This window comes from Pyrgilauda ruficollis, unplaced genomic scaffold, assembly GCF_017590135.1.
Source record: "Pyrgilauda ruficollis isolate IOZ18807 unplaced genomic scaffold, ASM1759013v1 scaffold62, whole genome shotgun sequence".
NCBI classification, from domain to species: domain Eukaryota; kingdom Metazoa; phylum Chordata; class Aves; order Passeriformes; family Passeridae; genus Pyrgilauda; species Pyrgilauda ruficollis.
In genome coordinates, this window is record NW_024527933.1 from 442096 (window position 1) to 448001 (window position 5906).

Genomic DNA, 5906 nt, shown 5'->3' on the forward strand with positions numbered 1-5906 from the left:
CCGGCCCGCCCCCGGCCCGCCCGCCGCCCCTTTGTCTGCGGGAGCCGGGGCTGGAGCGGGGGCGGAGGGGCTTTGGCGACGCTTTGCCTCGCAGCCCGCTTGTTTTTCCCCAATATTTTTCCCTTTTCCCCTTCCCCTTTTTTATTTTTCCTGCTTTTTGTGGGTTTTTTTGGGGTTTTTTTTTTGGGGGGGGGGGTTTGTTGTTTTTTTTTTTTTTTTCCCTCCCCCCCCCCCCTCCCCCAAGAAAGACATTGGCCTGTGAAGGGGGTGTGGTCCTGCGGGTCCTCCCGGTCTTTTGTTTACCTATGCTTTGGACTCTTATTCATGGCAGAGTAGTTGTGGATGCCCCATCCCTGAAAGTGCTCAGAATGGGTTGGATGGAAGTCTGAGTCACCTGCTCTAGTGAAAAGTGTTCCTGCCCATGACAGGGAGACTGGAGCTAGATAATCTTTAAGGTTGCTTCCAACCTCCATTCTGTGGTTCTATGACTTTATCCTTCTTTCCTCTTTTATTTTTCTACCAGACACACAACATTCTTGACTGATGAATAAAAGAAAACAGCCTACAATGCTTGTGAATAGCTTGTGAGTGAGAAGACTTAAATATGGCTGAAATGGCAAAACCACAATATATTCTGTTAATTTGTATTTTTATTCCATACATTGTGAATCAAAATATCTCTTTGAGCAACCTGTTTAATTATTTAGCACTTTACTATGTACATTATGGCCAGACTTGTTCCAGTGGCAAGCACATTACCTGAAGAACCAGGCTACACGGAAGGAACTTGACTGACAGTTCTCTGTAATTGTTTCAGTGGTGTTCTAAAGAATCGCACAGTCACCTTTGAAATAGTTCTAATGAAATCAAACAAGCTTGCACTTCACTTGGTGTCTGCCCGGGCTCAAAGGCAGTGTAAAGGCACCCTATAGCTGAATGTGCTGTAGACTGTGCAGGTTGGAATGTGATTTACTCTTGCTGTGCTCCAATAAGCTGTCCTTTAAACTAGTACAAGGACAACGTTGTTGGTGCTCTCAAAAGACCTGTCTCATAACTAGCACTGTAACTGACTTCTACAACTTAAAGTGCAAAATGCCATAAAAGTGTATTTTCCTTTTAATTAAAGGTTGGACAGAAGGATAAGCTGTCTGGCAGGGTTGGCGACGCTTTGCCTCGCAGCCCGCTTGTTTTTCCCCAATATTTTTCCCTTTTCCCCTTCCCCTTTTTTATTTTTCCTGCTTTTTGTGGGTTTTTTTTTTTTTTTTTGGGGGGGGGGGGTTTGTTGTTTTTTTTTTTTTTCCCCTCCCTCCCGCTCCTCTCCCTGTTCCGGGAAAGCCGCCCAGAGCCCCGGCGCTGCTCCGCTGTCCCCGCGTTTTGTGGGGTCCCCCTTGCCCAGGGTCCCCCCGGTGCTGCCGGGGCTGCCCCGCACACAGAGCCCGCTTTGTCTGAGCGCTCGCCATCCCGTGTTTGGGTTGCAAATACTGCCGGGGATGTTTAACCCAAACACGGCATCGTGTTCCTTGACTTTCAAACGGGAGGACAACTCCTATAATTAATTACCAGCGTATTTATTAAAAAACTCGACTCTCAGGCATTAACTCCTTGGCAGCAAACTCTTGAAAAATCTCTGATTTTCACCGGTGGCTTCCTTCCAAATCAGCGCGGCTTAGAACAGCCTCTTTTCAAATCTGTTCTGAGTTTTCTTCCGAGATCCTCTCCCCAGAGTTTGCCGATTAATTTCCAGCCCGGCTTTCCATTTAGCCAGAACCGGAAGCCGGGACTGGGACGAAGGGAAGCTATTAACCTGGATGTCAAACAAATGCAACACTAATCTCTTCCAAATGGAGCCAAGCGGAGATAAAGGAGAAACAACTCCACAGCCATGATCCTTCCTTTTCAATCCAGGAAGGAGGATCGCTCCGGCGAACAGAAAACAATTGTTTCATATTCCAAGGAAAGTTTGGGGGGGTTTTTTTGGTAAGAAATTCTTCCATGGCAAGGTGCTGGCAGTGCCCCTGGGCCAGGGCAGGGTGCGGGCAGTGCCATCCAGGAGGGAGCAGCATCCACACGCTCCAGCCTCACCGTCAGAGCTGCGCCCTGCCCTGCGAGTACCCAGATCTCAGCCCACACGCCCCGTACCCTGAGGAGGTGCTTTCTCACAATGATTTTCTTGATCTTTTAGCTCTTCACGGAGCGTTTCTGCCCTCCAACAGCACCCATGGGCAGGGATCACGAGGCTACTGAAGGCACTGGAGTCATGCCAGGGATAATTTTTGGTTGACTCAGAACCAGCCTGCCGTGTGAGGTCAGGTCTGTAGGTAGATGACAACAGAGGAGTTTATTGTATGTGCATAATTAAAGCTGCGAGCCACAGCTTAGCTTTTTTTTACTGAGTAATAAAAAGCATTCTTGGCCCCTGGACACTTGGGAGCAATCCCTGCAGCTGCAGAGCCAGGCTCTGCGTGGGAGGTGTTGGAGCAAGTACGCTCCTCGCCTACCTCTGCACCCAGAGGGCTGATGGCAGAGGTATTTCTGAGAGCAGGAAAAATAAAAAAAACCCCAAAACCTGTGCAGCCAGGTTCGGGAGGAGCTGGAATCCAGCACAGGCTGGTGAGCTGTGAGCTCCAGGCTGTACAAACTGTCCTGCAAGAGGATGGGGAGTGTGGAGAGGGCCCAGGTGCTGCTTTTAATGTGGACCTAAAAGGGAGCTTGAATAAATTAAAGAGGTTGGATTTTGTGCTGGAGCTGGTGCTCCCCTCTCTTGTCTCTTGGCACTGCTGGGAATGACAGCCAGGGAATGACAGACAGCCAGGGAATGCCAGGGAATGCCAGGGAATGCCAGCCGGGCAGGGCAAGGGCTGACACCACCCTCTGCTGGGGACCCAGCGAGCAGCTTCTCTCTGCCCAGATTTTGCTCCACGGGCTTTTGTTTCAGCTCCTCGCACGACAGAAGCCCGAGAGGTGGCTGCGTGCAGCGGGAAGATGCTGCCAGAGGGAATATTGTGCTTTTTCACCCCAAAATGTGTCCGTGTGTACGGACAAGGAGCCTGGCAGGCAGCCCCCATAGCTCGGGTCCCAACGCACAGGGAATGGACCTGGCTGGAGAAGTGGTGGCACTTTGGGAATGTCACAGGGCTCGCTGGGGACATCCCAGTCCTGCATGGAACAGGCCAAACTAAAGGAAGGAAGGAAGGAAGGAAGGAAGGAAGGAAGGAAGGAAGGAAGGAAGGAAGGAAGGAAGGAAGGAAGGAAATTAAGTGCACTAACATGTATGAGGACACCATCCCTTACAAACCAACCCCAAAATACCCAGGACGTGGCCACATTTCCAAGCAAGGTGTATTTTCTGCAATGTTTGGTGTCACTCCAGATTTCTCTACACGCAGAGAAGCAGCCCCTCTGTAAATATCCCTTAAACACCAGCTCGGCACCGCCAGGAAATCCTCTTTTCCCAGGCAGGCAGTGTCTGTGGATTGCCATTGCCACCTTCTGGATTAGTCCAGGCGTGCAGCAGCCTGTCCCGAGCCCTGCTGGCTGCCAGGGACGTGTCTCCAGCTGGAGCCAGGGTCCCCAAGCAGGAGCCGGCCCGGCTGCTGGCAGGGCAGCTGTCACACAGCCTACGTGCCATTTGCAACACGCCCTCGCATTTTGTCATCTCCTTTCACCGACTATTTTAGGAAAGCTGTGCAAGCCCCAGCTCGGCAAAACCACTGCTGGATTATCAGCCACGGAGGGGGGAACCACAGGGCCACCAAAGCGTTCAGCTGCTGGGCACAGACAATAATGCTGTGTCTGCCTCATCACACACCTGATCTACCTGCCCAGACCCTGCCACAACCCCTGCAATTTCCCTTCTGCAGCGCTGCCAGCAGAGCCCTTCCAGAGCTGCCCGAGGGGGTGACTGCCTGTCACCATGGAAAGGAGCAGGAAAATTAACCTGGCACGGCTCCATGCCAGGCGGGATGAGCTGCAGGAGGGATGAGCTGGATTCTCCTCAGCTCGGGTGCTCTTTGTTTAGCCTGAGAGTGCAACTCCACTGGTAAAGGATTCTGACCCCAGGCACCAAGCAGGTGGAGCTGGCACTTTCTCTGTGGAAAAGCCTCATTTTGGGATGTCCCAGCAGGGCTGAGTACCGGCAAGCAGCAGTTAACAGTTCCCAGCACTGCTGGGACACCCTCGCTAATTAAGAATCCTCCACCGGGCTCCACCCCAAAAAGTTTCCCATCAAAATCAGCCAGAGCTGGAGTGTTCACAGCCCTGGGAGCTGGGCCAGGGGAAAAGAGCCCAGCCCAGCCCCTCACTGCAGCCCTGGCACAGCAGAGGAACGGCCTGAGGCAGCTCGGGGACACAAAGCAGAGATTTCCTGGGAGGAAGGCGGAGAGGAACAAACCACTGGCTGAGCAGCACCTGGATTTCACCTCATCCATCCCCTGCTGCTGCCTCCATGGTTTGCTGGGCAGGGTCCTGACCCAGGGGACTCACAGCACTGGGGTGAGTGAGGGGTCAGAGCAGTTGGTGGCAGGTTCCAGTCCTCCTCCTTGCCCCTCTCGGCACTGCACCCACCCCCCTTACCAACTTCTGTTAGTTTGGTGATAACACAGCCAGGAATTTTACAGACAACACCAAGAGAGCCTTAAAAAACCCTAAATCTTGTCCCCTGAATGATTTTCCACTTTTTTTTTTCTGCAGCTTCCACGAGGGCTGGCTTCCTGGCACTAGCAGGAAGCAGATTAAGCAGCAGAGTCAGGATATTTCTGATAATAAACATTTTAGTAGCGTGCTCATTCTTTTTTTTTTTTTTTTTTTTTTTTTTTTTTTTTTTCTTCCCTCTTCTTTGTGTTTGGCCTAAATCTCCTGGGAGCAGGGAACTGCAGCATGCCTCCCCTCTGACGGAAGCAAACCACAGCCTCTTGTTTGTGTCCATGAAGGAACAAGCAGGAGCAGCTCTGGAGTAGCTCTGCTCGGGGAAATGCACCGGGTCCTTCGCAGGAGATTAGATGGCGCTGCCTTCACAGGAGATAAGAAGATTGGGAGCTTAAATTTAGCATCATCAGGAAAAGAATAAGCCCTGCAGCTCTCTTCAAAACATATTTCTGTGCTGTGCTGGCCAGGGGCAGGCGGGATGAGAGAGGAGCTCAAGGAGGGGCTGCTCAGCCACGCTCCCTTCGCACGGTGACAGTGGCATGAGGCTGGCAGCACACAGGGGTGGCCCTGCCTGTCCCCACCCCATGGCTGGGCTCCCCCAGTTCAGCCCCAGTGCTCCCAGTATGGGCTCAGCACACGCTGGCTGTCCCTTTACAACACTGCACATCCAGAGCTGGGTGACACCCCTGGGACTCTCACAGCCACTCGGGGGGGCTTCACTGCCACACCTGGGCCCACAAACCCACCTTGGGGAGCCCCACTGCCATCCCTGGAGCCACACACCCACTGGGGTACCCCACTGCCATCCCTGGAGCTACACACCCACTGGGGAGCCCCACTGCCATCTGCGGCCCCATGCATCCAAAGAGGGGTGCTCAATACCATACCCCATATCCCTGCACCCACCTTGGGGTACCCCACTACCATCCCTGGACCCAGAAACCCACCTTGGGGTACCCCACTGCCATCCTCGGACCTACACACCCACTGGGGGATCCCACTGCCATCCCTGGACCCACATCCCCCAATCGGGTACCCCTCTGCCATCCCTGGACCCACACACCCACTGGGGTACCCCACTTCCATCCCTGGACTGACATCCCCACTCAAGGTATCCCACTGCCATCCGTGGCCCCACGCATCCACAGTGGGGTGCCCAGTATCATACCCCATATATCCACACCCCTCTGGGGTACCCCTCTGCCATCCCCGGCCCCACAAACCCACCCTGGGGTACCCTCGGCCATCCCCCCGCCCCCCTC

General features: G+C 53.4%; 1 protein-coding gene across 1 annotated transcript in view; it reads right to left on the bottom strand.

Moving 5' to 3' along the window:
* Nucleotides 1-5906, bottom strand: part of VAV2 (vav guanine nucleotide exchange factor 2) — a 126832-nt gene that overhangs the window by 120630 nt on the left and 296 nt on the right. The window lies entirely within an intron of this gene.